This window comes from Felis catus, chromosome B2, assembly GCF_018350175.1.
Source record: "Felis catus isolate Fca126 chromosome B2, F.catus_Fca126_mat1.0, whole genome shotgun sequence".
In the NCBI taxonomy this organism is placed as follows: domain Eukaryota; kingdom Metazoa; phylum Chordata; class Mammalia; order Carnivora; family Felidae; genus Felis; species Felis catus.
In genome coordinates this window covers 7,082,061-7,098,420 of record NC_058372.1, presented here as the reverse complement: position 1 = coordinate 7,098,420, position 16,360 = coordinate 7,082,061, and the positions used below count along the sequence as shown (strand labels likewise).

At 39.9% G+C, this 16,360-nt stretch overlaps 1 long non-coding RNA gene across 1 annotated transcript in view; it reads left to right on the top strand.

The window, feature by feature from the left end:
- Positions 1-302: 302 nt before the first annotated feature.
- LOC123385664 overlaps positions 303-16,360 on the top strand; it is a 51,460-nt gene continuing 35,402 nt past the window's right edge. The window contains exon 1 of the long non-coding RNA XR_006598609.1: positions 303-348. This is a non-coding gene — a long non-coding RNA (uncharacterized LOC123385664). The remainder of the gene's footprint in view (positions 349-16,360) is intronic.

Here is a 16,360-nt window from a genome sequence, read left to right as displayed (position 1 = left end):
ATTCTTCTAAAAAGGGCCTACCTATATGCTAAATATGGGAAGTGAGAACAGACCCTTGGGAGAACAAGAAAAGACAGAGTTGACATGACATTGTTTATGCTACCTAAAAGATTTTAGGCAAAGCTTTTGTACAGATAGTCTTGATGAGTTATCAATGCTGCTCTCATTACTAAGTTACAAAGCTGGTCTTGTTTGTATAGGAAGGATGCTGCTTCCTTTCCATATTGCCTGAACCAGAAGAGAAGTTCTTGTTCAAGAAGTTCTTGAATCTCCTGCATTCTCAGGAGGAGGGAAAACAGCATTCAACACCGAAGTTGGCCAGTGGGATTTTCACATTCTTAGACAAAGGTGAGGAATTCATTCACTGCACGGTGAACAAACTACACAATAATAATAGCAATACCATATGTTAAAGTTTCCTGTTAAAGTAAGTGTAACTGATTTCTTTTTCCATTTGGACATTTGAGGCTTTGGCCCTATTGGCATCTGTCGAAATAGCTTAAAATGCTGGTATATCTTAGACACTTTAAATATGTCATCTTACTGATTCTAGTAACAACTCTTGAGGCAAATACTGTTATTCTTGCTGTTTGTGTATGAGGACACTGAAACATTGAGAGCCTTGAAAATTAGTTTCTTCTAAGTTGACCAGTGAATTAATGGTTGAGTACCAGATCCAATCCAAAGGAATCTGGTTCTAAAACTCTTGCTTTTAAATGTTACACTTTAGTGTTTCGAGATGTGGATGTGGATGAGGTTTTATTGCTTCTTTTCATAAGCATTCCAATGGTTATGTTTCTTCTTGAAGGTAAATGTCTAGTGCCCTTGGTATTACAACAATCCATGTTATTTCAATGATTAGTGTATTCTCTTTTGGGTCCTTCTGAGTAGTAGGGCTCATATTAGAGAAACATGAAAGAAGGCCCTCTACTATTTCTGCCCAAGTTCTTATCTTAGGACCTAGTTTTGATATCAAGATGACCAGAGAGCAACATGCGATGGGCCCCTGTGAGAGACCAACTTTCCCAGAGAATCAAGATGATTCCTTTATCCCAATCCTTGTACTAAAGCTTCTCAAATAATCAGTGAGCATTTCTCACTCACTGGGTACTCAATCATCTGCCGAAATTTGTACTTTCTTTAAAGCTTTAGTATCCAAAGATCCAAAGACCACCTACCACCTAGGAAGAATGTTACAAATGAAAATTCTTGTCCGCAACCCCCTGAGTCTGCATTTCAACCAGATTCATAACTGCCACAGGCCTGGAAAGTCTGATGTCAGGGAATGTCCCAGAAGCAGGGGGAAGGTAGGCTGAGTTCAGGGAGACTTGATTCCTTTAACTTTTCACATTAACTTTATCAGTATGTATGTATATAATACATACATACATACATACATATATATATATATTATATACATACACACACATATATAAACAGGTTAGACCATTTCTTTCTTTTCTTTTTAGTTTTTAAAAATATTTTTATGTATTTTTGAGGGGGGGAGGGGCAGACACACACACACACACACACACACACACACACACACACACACACACACACAGAATCCAAAGCAGGCTCCAGGCACAGAGCCCCACGTGGGGTTCGAACTCACAAACCACGACGTCATGACCTGAGCCCAACTGGGATGCTTAACGGACTGTGCCACCCAGGTGCCCCTCTTTATCAGTATATTAACACGTGGGTCATCACACATCTAGCCCAAATCCAGGGGGCCTCCCCAATGTCAGATCTGAAAAGGGGAAACAGAAGTCAGCAATAAAGGACTTAAAACCTAAAGAGAGAGAAACCTAAGAAGGTGACAAGAAGGGCGTGCTGCCCACACCCACACTGTGAAAAAGCTTTGAGGAGGCCAATGCACCCACCAGAAGTGTTCTACAGGCAGTTCGGCCCCGCCCTCTGCCCTGTCTGGGGTTTGCAGGTGAGCGCACAGAAGGAATGGGGATTTTCCTATTGTCCCCGATGGACTCAGGACACGTTTTCAGAATGCATGATAAAAACAGCACTTCCTCAGCGTCCCTCGCTGTGGTCACACTTCCTGATCAACATGGATTTTGTTATAATGGTTTCTTTCTGTTGACAGAAACGTAGTTGGCGACCTCACGCAGCCTACAGCTGGAGCGGGAGCCAAAGCAAACACACCCTTTGGCTCCTCCTAGCTTCAGATGGTTGTAGTTTTTGAGTATGTGCCCTGGCAGCCCTCGCTGCTATCACTGTTATTATTTCAATTTATTGTGGAGCTTTTCATAATTCTAGTAAGGATATATATTCCAAGATAGGACAAGGGTTAGCTAAGTTCACGGAGAGAGGAGAAAAATGCAGAGAGAGGTAGGAAGCTGCCCGGGGCCGAGCTCTTTCCAAACCAGAGAATCCGTGACCTCCTAGATCACCCTCCCAGGCTTGCAGCCTGAGTTGTTTTTTTTGGATTCTGTGGGCCACAGGAGCCAGTGGGTGTCAAGCTTTTGCCAACACGATCCGGAACGTGTTGGTTATTTTCTCTACCTGGTGTTACTTCTGGTCACCAACAAGCAAAGTAAAATTAATAAAAATAAATGGGGGTTTTGCCTTTTTTTTCTTCTTTCCATATCTGATTTGTTTTGAGGTATCTACGTATTAGATCTTAAGGGGACACCTGAGGTTGTGGCAAGTGGTGGTTAACAGGCCATTTTGCTCCCTCTGCCTGGCTACGGTCTGTTTACTCGTTTGATTTTTCTGTCTCTCTCTCTCTCTCTGCCTTGGAGATACAGTCACTGCCTCTCTGACGGTCTCAGGCTGGAGGCTTCACTGGTGTGTACGTGCTGGAAACTTCCATCAGGGCTTGTCCACTGCTTGCTCACCCTTTCCCCACATCCTGCATTCATTTTAGGACTTTCCTTCACCACCTGTCACCGGCCTTGTGTTGTTTAGAATGCAGGCTTCCCTGAACCTGTTTGTAGAATTCTTCAGCTCTATCATACCGTGCTCCGGGTCACTGCAGGGGATGATGAGAGAGCGTGCTAATATCTCTTCACCATTTTCCAAATGTAAGCAAAGGCAATGGTAACTCATAGAAAACCTGGATTGAAGTGGACGGAGACATTACCGGGCAAGCAGATCATTAGTTCCCTACCACCTGAGTCCTCAAACTAGTGTCTCTCTTTTATTCCAGGCCTTAACTTAAATGGCCTAATTTAGCAACAATTGTAGCACCCCTCCCCCTATGACCTATGACATCTGTCCGAGGTGTTTCCTTCCAAGTTATGGAGTGAAGAACAGAGCAACCAGCAGATGGCCTTTCATCACCAGACTAGAGTCTCAACTGTTAACCCTCAAACTGCCCCCTACGTATAACTCAGTTGCTACAGGTGCTAGAAGGGCATCTGCAAGAGAAACCGGCCCAAGAACTCAGGATCAGGTCCAAGAACTCCCCCACTATCCTTGGGTTATTCTATCACATTATGGCTACATCCCTTCCCGTTGGTTCTTTGAGTGCCCATGAAAACTTATTATACTCTGCCAGTGTTTTTTCTTACTGTTCTTGTTTTTGTTTTTTTAATCTGGTAGAGAAAGTCTTGATCGTGACCAGGGACCTTCGGTAGAAGGACAAAAATGTGGAATGGAAACCATACGTGGGTTTGAGAGTTTTCTGGGGGGAGATGGGAAAATAGGAGCAATCACACGGCTGGAGCAGGAGTGTGTATGAGATGCTACGCTTGTAGATTTTGTTGAAGCTTCTTGAGCTTTCTTGAAGCTGTAGGGCAGTGTTGCCCAGTACCTTTCCCTTGGGGATGGGAATGTTCTGGATCTGTGCCACCATATGGGAGCCACTACCCACATGTGTCTACTGGAGCACATGAAATACGGGTAGTGCAACTGAAGAACTGAAACTGTTTTCATTTAATTTTAATTAATTTATACTTAAATTTCAAAGGCCACCAAATGCTAGTGGCTTGTGTACTGAACAGGGCAGTTCTGGGGGGTCAGTTATGTGGAGACGGGCTTGGTAGCTTATAGTTACATCTCATTTCCTGGAAGATATGAAGGGCATGAGCATACAGGGCACAGTCTCCGCTCCAGCATCACCAAAGTCACGAGTGAGAATCTCTAGACGTTTACTTATACTTCCTTTAGGAAATGAGCTCACAACTGAGAATGCTCTCAGAACGGTCCGTACGTACCCCTCTTGGCATTAAAATTGCCTATTTATTTATATCTTCCCCCACCGAACTGTATACTCGGGGAAAGCAATTATTTTTGTCTCATTCACCACTGTATACTAAATGCAGACTACAGTGCCTACCAGAGAGGTATTTGGAAAACACCAGTTGAACAAATAGTTTTCCACATGGATTATTCATAGGATCATAAAATGTCAAAGCCAAGAGGGCCTTTTGTTATTGTGACACGCCCCGCTGCTGCCTCCTCTAAACCACTTTTTATTTCTTCCTTCTGACTGGCAAACCCCAGTGATGTTAGGGTGTCCAGGCCTCCCCCTTATGACTCAGTGAAACGTGGCCTATTCTCCTCAACTCTAGGCGTAAATCCTGATGGGTATAAACAAATAATGGCTGTCTGGCCCGATTCCCTTGGCAATAATTGGTGGGCTTTTAATCTAGTTCTGATCAGGAGGATGTGAGGGAGTAGTTTTGGCAAAGGTTTACTCTTAAAAGGGATGTAAGGAAGAAGAGGTCCATCTTTTGCTTCTAGATTTTCCTATGTCTGGATGTGAAGCCTGGAATTTCTGCTGCCATTTTGTAAACACTGGGGGAGTTGACTGAAGGCAGAGAATTGGAACAGATGTAGAGTCTATGGTAATGTTGAGCTGATGAATCAGCCAACAATGAAATCGGTCAAATTTGTCCACAGTTTGTTATGGACGATCACAAATTTCCATACTTTAATGCCAGTTGAATTAGGATTTTCACAGACTGACGTGGCTTGAATGGATCCTCTGCAAAGCTGTAATCGAGGGGTCAGCCAATTCCATTCCAGGGAAGTGGGTTCTTCTCTGGAGCCCACTGGGGAAGACTCCAATTGCAAACGTACATGATTATTGGCAGTATTCCGTCCTTTGCAGGTTACCAGGGGTCTTCCCCTTTTGCTAGCTGGTGGCCAGAGACTGCTCTCAGCCCCTTCTTGTATGGCCTTCTCAACATGGCCGCCCATGTTTCAGGTTGCTTCTTCAAAACCATTCAGAGAGTCTCCTCACAAGATGAGTTGATACAATCTTATGTAATAGGGGTTTTGCACATCTTGTAGGCTTTGCTGAATCCTACTGATTAGAAGTCTCCAGTCCTGTCCACACTCCAGGGGAGAGGATCATGCATGGGCTTAGTTATGGGGGCCACCCTTGAGTATGTTTGCTAAACCTCCTCACTTTGAAAGTGAGGAAATAGGCCCAGGGGGATGATTTGGCTTCCCCAAGATATGGTTCCTTGGTAGAGGAACTAGGAGTACATGCTCCATTTTTCCCCCATCTCAACCTACTACCTCAGCCACAAACCAGCTCTGTGACCTTCTCCTTGTTACTTAGTCTCTCTGAGCCTTGGTTTTCTGATTGACCTAAGACAAGGTCAGTGATGTCTATCTTCAAGAGACTGTTTTAGAGAGTTTCATGTAGTAATATCGGTAATGGTTTTTGCAGATATTAGGTTCTATAAAATATTACTTTCGGCTTTCTTCCCTTCTCTACCATGTCATGTGGTCTCTCTCTTATCTCCTAAATGGGAAAGAGGGGAGGAAGACTAGAATGCTTGGGGAGTTGTGTTTTACTTTCAAGGTTTAGAACCTAACCTAATCTGTTAGGTTAAAAATGATGGTGAGCAAAGGTTTTTTGAACCATCTCAGGAGTAAAAACCAAGGTCCAGAGTCAAATAGGAATCCCTTCTTTAAAAGATGCTAACACAACTGTGTCTTTGCTTTGGCCACAATCTCTGAACTTAAAGTCAAAGCAATTGTATTGCTGAACTGAGCTCTGGGGACCTTCTCCGCAGCATTTGGTTTTTGCTTTTTAAATCAAGGACAACCAGGTCCAGTGGAGAGCAGTTTTCGATGTCAGCTGATTGTCATAAGTAGTACACCAATAACTGCTTTAAAAGGATACAGGCTAGATGGTTAATGAAAATTCTTAAAGGGCTGCTGTTAAGCTGTGATTCTTGAAATTCACAAATTTCCATGGGTTCAAGATAAGTTCGCTTCCTAAAGCCTGCGTGAAAATTCTATTCCTTCTTTCTGACCCACACTGAATTGTTTTATAGGAGAAGGTCAACAGGGTATGTGTTCTTTCTTACTACACTATCAGACTGCTGTCCTTTGGGGACAAGAGACTTTATACACTGGTGAACCATCATGTGTGATATGAAAGTAATGTCTTAGGATAGACTTTGACAGAGTTGAGAGCTAGACTATTGTCCCCTTATTTATTAAGTTAGGCTCCTGAGGGAGATCTGTGTATTAAAAAATGTTCCAACAATACTCATGGGCATGGTTCTTAGTTCCATGGCCCCATTCTGGCCTTTATTGCAAATATGAATTGCTTTAGCTGAAATGATTCTGTAGTCTCTGCCTTGTTATAATAATAATAATAATAATAATAATAAAGCTATCCTGTATTGAGATCTCATCCTATATCAAGCCAAGCTTTGTTCTAAGTGCTTTCCATATATTTAGTCACTTAGCCCCCTCTCAGGTACTCTTGACATAGGAGCTACAATACTATGAGGTATGTTTTCTGAACAGATATAGATACAATATATGCTACCAATTTAAATTTGCCTTTTATTTCATCATCAAAATGTAAAATATTATTCATGATATCATGAGGCAAATTCGCCTGGAGGCAAATCTATTCTTCTTATCTGTGCTTGTCCAACACAGCATCTAACTATTTGACTCACCCTGGCCTCTACCAAAGTAAGAGAGGACATTCAGGGTCTCATAATTTATTATGGAGGTCTGTGGTTGGAAGGATTATCACACATTACTTTTTTTTTAATTTTTAATTTATTTTAGAGCTTGAGCAGGGGAGAGCAGCAGAGGGAGGGAGGAAGGGAGAGAGGGAGAGAGAGGGAGAAAGAGGGAGAGAGAGAATCTCAAGGAGGCTCCATGCTCAGTGCAAAGCCCAACACGAGGTTCAATCTCATGACCCTGAGATCATCACCTGAGCCAAAACCAAAAGTCAGGTGCTTAACTGACTGAGCCACCCAGTTACCCCTTTATTTTTTTATTCTTATAAATATTGTTCATTAACTATTGTAAATTGGAATTGGAGTTGATATCAATATGCCTTATGAGTTATTAGTGATTATCTGATATATTATTATGTGACAGATTTGCTTGCTCATTGTGTACAGGTGTTTTATACAGAAGTAGAAGATGAAAACCATTTCTTAACTAAGACTTGCTAGAACAGAATAATGTAATATAAGTATATAATGTTAGTCCCAATGGTCTGTCACTATTTATCAATGATTAATATATTTTAACATTCTTACTTAGCTTCATGAGCTTTTGTAAAGGGTGAATAACGTGTGCTGTCACCAAAATCGCTGTGCCTCCTTTTCTCGGCTGACTTTTGTCACAGGAGAGGCACTCACTCATGATTTCTATATCACACTCAACTGTACCATTACTGTTTTAATTGGATTACTACTAACCAGCACAGAGTTTTTTTTGTTTTGTTTTGTTTTTTCGTGTGAAAATCTGCACTTTTAATCAAAGCAGGTACGATAAGATAAGTTAAAAAAAAAATAAGTCTGAGGGATGTTATTCCTGGGAACCAGACTTTTTTCTTGTTGAAACGGAGCAACATCAAGATATGCAGTGCCACAAACTCGTGTTTGCAAATGCTTAGTGCCTTTAGAGGCTGAACACTTGTTCATAGATAGGTGATACAGTTACTCTGCGATTCTATAACCTTAATTCTTTTTTTTTATTATATGAAATTTATTGTCAAATTAGTTTCCATACAAAACCCAGTGCTCATCCCCAAAGATGCCCTCTTCAATGCCCATCACCTACCCTTCCCTCCCTCCCACCCCCCATCAACCCTCAGTTTGTTCTCAGTTTTTAAGAGTCTCTTATGCTTTGATTCTCTCTCCCACTCTAACCTCTTTTTTTTTTCCTTCCCCTCCCCCATGGGTTTCTGTTAAGTTTCTCAGGATCCACATAAGAGTGAAAACATATGGTTTCATATGGTCTTTCTCTGTATGGCTTATTTCACTTAGCATAACACTCTCCAGTTCCATCCACGTTGCTACAAAGGGCCATATTTCATTCTTTCTCATTGCCACGTAGTACTCCATCGTGTGTATAAACCACAATTTCTTTATCCATTCATCAGTTGATGGACATTTAGGCTTGTTCCACAATTTGGCTATTGTTGAGAGTGCTGCTACAAACATTGGGGTACAAGTGCCCCTATGCATCAGTACTCTTGTATCTCTTGGGTAAATTCCTAGCAGTGCTATTGGTGGGTCATAGGGTAGATCTATTTTTAATTTTTTGAGGAACCTCCACACTGTTTTCCAGAGTGGCTGCACCAGTTTGCATTCCCACCAACAGTGCAAGAGGGTTCCCGTTTCTCCACATCTTCTCCAGCATCTATAGTCTCCTGATTTGTTCATTTTGGCCACTCTGACTGGCGTGAGGTAATATCTGAGTGTGGTTTGTATTTCCCTGATGAGGAGCAGCGTTGAGCATCTTTTCATGTGCCTGTTGGCCATCTGGATGTCTTCTTTAGAGAAGTGTCTATTCATGTTTTCTGCCCATTTCTTCACTGGATTGTTTTTTGGGTGTGGAGTTTGGTGAGCTCTTTATAGATTTTGGATACTAGCCCTTTGTCTGATATGTCATTTGCAAATATCTTTTCCCATTCCATTGGTTGCCTTTTAGTTTTGTTGATTGTTTCCTTTGCTGTGCAGAAGCTTTTTATCTTCATGAGGTCCCAATAGTTCATTTTTGCTTTTAATTCCCTTGCCTTTGGGGATGTATCAAGTAAGAAGTTGCTGTGGCTGAGGTCAGAGAGGTCTTTTCCTGCTTTCTCCTCTAGTGTTTTGATTGTTTTCTGTCTCACATTCAAGTCCTTTATCCATTCTGAGTTAATTTTTGTGAATGGTGTAAGAAAGTGGTCTAGTTTCATTCTTCTGCATGTTGCTGTCCAGTTCTCCCAGCACCATTTGTTAAAGAGACTGTCTTTTTTTCCATTGGATATTCTTTCCTGCTTTGTCAAAGATTAGTTGGCCATACTTTTGTGGGTCTGGTTCTGGGGTTTCTATTCTATTCCATTGGTTTATGTGTCTGTTTTTATGCCAATACCATGCTGTCTTGATGATTACAGCTTTGTAGTAGAGGCTAAAGTCTGGGATTGTGATGCCTCCTGCTTTGGTCTTCTTCAAAATTACTTTGGCTATTCGGGGCCTTTTGTGGTTCCATATGAATTTTAGGATTCCTTGTTCTAGCTTCGAGAAGAATGCTGGTGCAATTTTGATTGGGATTGCATTGAATGTGTAGATAGCTTTGGGTAGTATTGAGATTTTAACAATATTTATTCTTCCAACCCATGAGCACGGAATGTTTTTCCATTTCTTTATATCTTCTTCAATTTCCTTCATAAGCTTTCTATAGTTTTAAGCATACAGATCTTGTACATCTTTGGTTAGATTTATTTCTAGGTATTTTATGCTTCTTGGTGCAATTATGAATGGGATCAATTTCTTTATTTGTCTTTCTGTTGCTTCATTGTTAGTGTATAAGAATGCAACTGATTTCTGTACATTGATTTTGTATCCTGCAACTTTGCTGAATTCATGTATCAGTTCTAGCAGACTTTTGGTGGAGTCTATCGGATTTTCCATGTATAATATCATGTCGTCTGCAAAAAGTGAAAGCTTAACTTCATCTTTGCCAATTTTGATGCCTTTGATTTCCTTTTGTTGTCTAATTGCTGATGCTAGCACTTCCAACACTATGTTAAACAACAGCGGTGAGATGGGACATCCCTGTCGTGTTCCTGATCTCAGGGGGAAAGCTCTCAGTTTTTCCCCATTGAGGATGATATTAGCTGTGGGCTTTTCATAAATGGCTTTTATGATGTTTAAGTATGTTCCTTCTACCCCAACTTTCTCGAGGGTTTTTATTAAGAAAGGATGCTGAATTTTGTCAAATGCTTTTTCTGCATCGATTGACAGGATCATATTGTTCTTGTCTTTTCTTTTATTAATGTGATGTATCACATTGATTGATTTGTGAATGTTGAACCAGCCCTGCATACCAGGAATGAATCCCACTTGATCATGGTGAATAATTCTTTTTATATGCTGTTGAATTCGATTTGCTAGTATCTTATTGAGAATTTTTGCATCCATATTAATCAGGGATATTGGCCTGTAGTTCTCTTTTTTTACTGGGTCTCTGTCTCATTTAGGAGTCAAAGTAATACTGGCTTCATAGAATGGGTCTGGAAGTTTTCCTTCCCTTTCTATTTTTTGGAATAGCTTGAGAAGGATAGGTATTATCTCTGCTTTAAATGTCTGGTAGAATTCCCCAGGGAAGCCATCTGGTCCTCTTCTTTGTTGGGAGATTTTTGATAACTGATTCAATTTCTTCACTGGTTATGGGTCTGTTCAAGCTTTCTATTTCTTCCTGTTTGAGTTTTGGAAGTGTAACCAGCACAGAGTTTTAATTCTTCCCCAGGAAGAGTAAAACAGGATCATGTACATCTCTAATTTTGAGTCTAGAACCACTACCAAACTCTATATTTTGAGTAATCATATTTTATTGGAGAGCTTCAACTAAATGATCACCATGAGGAGGAAAAAAACAATAATACTCTATTCCAGTGATGAGGGGGTTTTTTGGTGTCTTTTTGGGTTTGGGGAGGATTTTTGTTATTGTTTTTGTTTTAAGCTAAAAGCTATGGTACTTTAAAGTCAATGAATGGCTTTAATTTGATGCTGAGGACTTTCTGATGTAATAGACTGCTGAATTCCACCTGATTTAAGAGGTCTTAGCATCATCTAGAGGCCATTAGAAACTGAAATCCAGCTTTGGAAATTCTTTGAAGGAAATGATGCCCAACTGATGGTGAGAACTATTCAAAGAACCTGGAGCCATCAGGGCTTCAGAGTTATATGTCAGTAACTTGATGGGTTCTTTATGCTCCTCACTGCCAGAATACCTGGGTAACATAGCACAGTGGATTTACTTGGAAAGTTTTATCTCTTCCGTACACATGGGAGACTGACTGTTGGAGAAATGGATGTGAGTCTTTGCATGGCATCTTCATAGCCAATAGACAGCTGACATTTTAACTGAACAGATAGGTTCATAAGTAGCTTGGGTGCTAACATATGGTGACATTTCCAATTATAGGCCCCTACTATATAGTAGAACTTCTGATTTTTTTTTAATTTACTAACACAAAACAAAACTCTCTTAATGTCCATTTCTTTGGGTGTCTCAAGAAAGATGCAAAATAATTGAAGCCGTGTTATAGAATAAGGGAAAATAATTTATTGCCTTAGTAACAAAGATATCTCATCTTTAGAAAAATAAAGGCATACGTACTATGGGAGAGATTTGCTATCTTATACCTGGCTTTGCTTAGATCTCAGATGCCTGGATCAAATTAGTATACCCCGGGAGAAATCAGCAAGGCAGATTACATCCTGGATTGAAAATTCCTACAAGAGGCTTTTTGTCTTAGAATCTAGTTTGTGCGGAGTAGGACAGCTGGGTACCCATCGCTAAGGAGGTGCGTATCCAGGAAGTCAGACACAGGCATCGGAATGTAGAGACAATTTAATTCCAAATTCCTAATGTGTTGTTTTAATTTTGAACGTGTGACTCCATGTTTGTGTGTGTGCATGTGTGTCTACTTAAGAACTAAGTTGAGGAGGAACTTTGAAAACTTTCATGGTACGCTACAATCGTTTGTCTCTAAATGGCACATCGTGGCCACTTCATGAACCCAAATCCTGCCTCCAAAATGTTCTGCTAGTCAGAGAAGTCTTCAGATGCAGTTACTTGTCAATATATCCAACCCCTTTTGACGTTAAAGTTTCTGGTCTCAGAGTTCAAAATTAAGTTTTAGGCATTTATTTCATTTGTAGTTTTTCGATGAGATTCCTGACCGATGGCCAGAATTTCATGGCTTTGATTTCCCAAGTCCCAAGTTCAAAGACCCTTGGTGTGATTTCCAATACAAGTCTCTGAGAAGGTGCTGATTACAAAACAAAGGACAAAAGAGACCAGAGGGACAATGGTAGCAGGGGAAGAAAACACTGGTGAGAGCAAATAGACCAATAAATAAGTGAATAAATAAGAGTGAAGGAAAAAAGGGATAAGAGTGACAAAGTACCGAGAGAGTGTGTTATTCATATGCAGTTTTAAAAATCATATTGACATTAGGATAAAGACCGAGGCTAGTTGCTCAAAGTATTGATATGAAGCCACTCAAAATAGTCAAGTAAAAAAGCTTGTAATTATCATTTTAAAAATCCTAGAGCATGAAAATAGATTAAGAAAATAAAAGTGGAGAATTTGTGCACGGGTCCTTCTGATAGTACTGAAATAAAGTGTGCCCATGTCCATTAGAGACTCTATTACCTATCATACATAAATGTCTATCTCAGGGTTTTTTTTTCTTTGAAGTATATTTTACTTTGCATTTCTCTGTGTTATATTTTGCTCTGAACTAATACCAAAGTGTGAATTTGGCACGCTTGTTTGAATTCTAACAGTTAGGAAGTAAAGGGGAAAAATGAGTGTCTAATTGATGCCAAGGAATTTATTAGAATTTTGGCCTCAAAATGATCATTTCTTTGCTTTTACTAATATTTGTTATGTTTTTTTCTCGAGGCTCTCCCGTGGAATATTCCCTAATTACCTAGTTAACCTGTTGACTTTTTAAATTAATTTTCCACCTGAAACGTGCTATTATAATTAGAGCAATGTGATCGGTTAGGGTCATGGGTTAACCTGTGTGCCGTGTAATAATAGAACTGTTGAAAAGATAGCAACCGTTATTTGCTAGCCGATTTCCCCATGTATATACACCAGGAGTGTATGTTTTTGGTGCATGTTGAGCAAGCTGGTCAGACACAGAAATACGTCCACAACCAAGTAATAAGCATTTGTGTGTGGATGCTTTGTGTTGGTTGATACACAATGGAATCCCTTTCCAGCATGAAACTGTCAAAGCCGTAGCATAGCTGTGCAAACTCTCCATGCTTTTTTTTTTTTTTACCACACTTTATGATTTCTGAAATTCAGCCTTTTTAAAAACCAGAATTACAAAGTTTAGTTTTAAACACCATGCCACTGCGGTTTGGAGTTTAGTGGCATTAGAATTGCAGGGAAAAGAGGTTTTCATTATGAAATTAAATCTACTTTCTTCCACACGGAAATTAGACTTGCTGCTGGTTTGTGGGCTAACATTTAAGTAGTAAAAATGATCTAAAGTGTAGTCTTTAATTTGACAAATATGTAGATCTTTTGAATAAAACCCTACGAGATAGCACTTGAAGTAGGATTAACTTCAAGTTTCTTCATGGACGTGAGACAAGGAATTCATTAAAATAGAGATTTCAAGCGCCTTGCTTGACAAATGAGAGTAAAATCGGAGTGGCAGCCCGGAGCCTAAGCTCTCATGGATACATGAATGGATCTGTCTGTAAAGTTCAGGGATTTATCGGAAGGCACAGTACAGGAAAGCCAATTTCCTTCTCTGATGTTGGAAGGCAAGGAAAGAAAGGAAGGGAAGGAGTGGGGATAGGAAAGGAAAAGCAACGCGTCTGTCTCCTTTCCCACGTGACTCTGTTCACACTCAAACATTTGATTCTCTTCCTGTGGCTTGCTGACTTGAGGTTACTTTCAAAATCCTTTTATTATCTTCCTACCATGGACACAGGAGAATGGGCAATGAGACAAACAAGAGAAAGCGGTTTCCTGCCTTCCTGGGCTTTCTGTAGATTGGGAGACTGATAGGCCTCTAAATACTAATTATATCTTCTACTGTTCCCCATATTTCAAGGTACAACATGTCTTGCAGTGAACATAGAAATGGCTAAAAACTGTTTTGGAAAAAAAAAAAGTAAGGGGGTGGGGAGCAAAAGCAAATAGTGCATGAGAATGGATCCCAAAATAGGAACAGGTGACGGTGTTCTCTCTTCTTGGTGTCACCCCAAAGGAAGTTGGAAACGCCAAGCATTAAAGCCTCACCAAGTCTACCCCAGGAGAGAATTTCCGTAGAATGAGATGAAGTACACGCTTGTAAAATCACCAACCCTTTCTCCAAGAACTCTAGGAAGCCATGGCAGTGAGGGAGAGGAGGACTTCTTTTGTAATTCGTGTTTTCAAAAGAAAAATGGCAAATTTGTTTATGGCAAATTAGTTATTTCTGCCAATCTTTTGCATTTGTGATCTAAACCCACTAAAACTTGACTTTTTTTTCCTAAGCTTGGTGTACATAGTCAACATTTACACTTAATTCAACTTCAAACACAATTACCCAAGTTCTGAAATCTGGTATTTTATCAAATTACTCTTAATTTTTCTCAGTATGACTTTTTTTTTTTTTTCACTGCCCAGTGTTTTGGAGTGGAAGATGTCTGTTCCACTCTTTGAAGGCTGATCTTTGTCTCTGGTAGGTACTTGCATATGTGTGTGTATATTCCCTTTTAGAACAAATGAACAGGCATTCCCCATCATATGTTTACAAAACGTTTAGTAATTTATATGCTAAAAATATCAAAGATCTTTTGTATACCTGAGAACCTGAGAATTTCTGCTGATGACAAATGAGAGATTTTAGATATTTAACTATTCCAAGTGATTCTGAAGCACTTATCTCTTGGGAGAAAAAAGAACTTTATAGAGTCGTATGAATCCAGATGTCCTTTCAGATTGTGAAACAGCTCAAGCTGTTATGTAAACGTTCGGGTTGTGGTAGAAACCATAATATATTTTTCCAAAAGGCATTGCTTCTTCCATTTTAAACTTACGTGCTCTTTGAGGGAAACTTAGACCATGTGTTTGTGATTCATTTACACTTAACTCATCAGAATAATGTTTGCTAAGAGCTGTTGGGTATCCAACCAGTTTCTTAATCTATGTGGATTTTTCTTGAAGTTTTTTTCTTTTTTTTTTTTCTTCTTAGAACTAAGATGTTGAATTGGATCAAACCACTCAAGTTTTTTGCTCTCTGTTTTTGTTTTTTGTTTTTTTAATTTCCTCAAACTTGAGAACCGAAAAGATATGGTGAAATCAAAGCAGGAAGCTACCTGCTATCTCTTACTGAACAATTACTCTCCTAAGACTACGGTTATAAAAGAAATCCTTAGCTACTAAGAAGTGAGCTTTCTAGTGTTTCTAAAGCAATTAGGTTACTACAGAATGGCTAAAATTTGATGTTATGCATGGCAGTTATTACAAATGTCATGTCGTGGTGGGGGTGTGTGCCTGGGTGGCTCAGTCAGTTGAGGCTCCAACTCTTGATATTGGCTCAGGTGGTGATCTCATGGTCATGGGATCGAGCCCTGCATCAGGCTCTGTGCTAACAGCCTAGGGCCTGCTTGGGATTCTGTCTCTGTCTCTGTCTCTGTCTCTCTCTTTCTCTCTTTCTCTCTCTCTTCCCTTCCTTGCTCTATTTCTCAAAGTAAATAAACATTTTTTTAAAAAATGTAGTGGCAAGGTGTGGCCATTTAGAAGTAATATTTCCCTTGGTTTATACAAATATGTTTAAAAAATGACGTAGCAGAGTAATATTTCCCTTGCTTTATACAAATATGTTTTAAAAATGACATAGCAGAGTATGTAAAAGAAATATGTTAGCATGGTGGCTATAGTTGATAATATTGTATTGTACACTTGAAACTTGATAAGAGAGTAGATCTGAATTATTCTCACCAAAGGAAGGGAACTCTATGAAAAGACGAGATGTTAACTAACCTTATTGTGGTAATCGTTTCACAATATATATGTATAATCAAATCATTCTGTTGTGTATCTTAAGCATTCACAATGTTTTATGTCAGTCAACCATATCTCAATAAAGCTATGAAGACAACACAAAAAGCCAACAAGAAATAGGCCATTTATTGGGGCGCCTGGGTGGCTCATCAGTTAAGTATCCGACTCTTTGATTTTGGCTCGGGTCATGATCTCACAATCGAGAGAGCTCAAGCCCCAAGTCGGGCTCTGCACTGAGCATAGAGCATTCTTGGGATTCTCTCTCTCCCTTTCTCTCTGCTCACCGCCCCCACACCCACCACTCACACCTGCAGGCTCCTGCTGTCTCTAAATAAATAAATAAACCTAAAGAAACAAGCCATGTTTAAAAGGAGGTTTGATAAGGCAATAT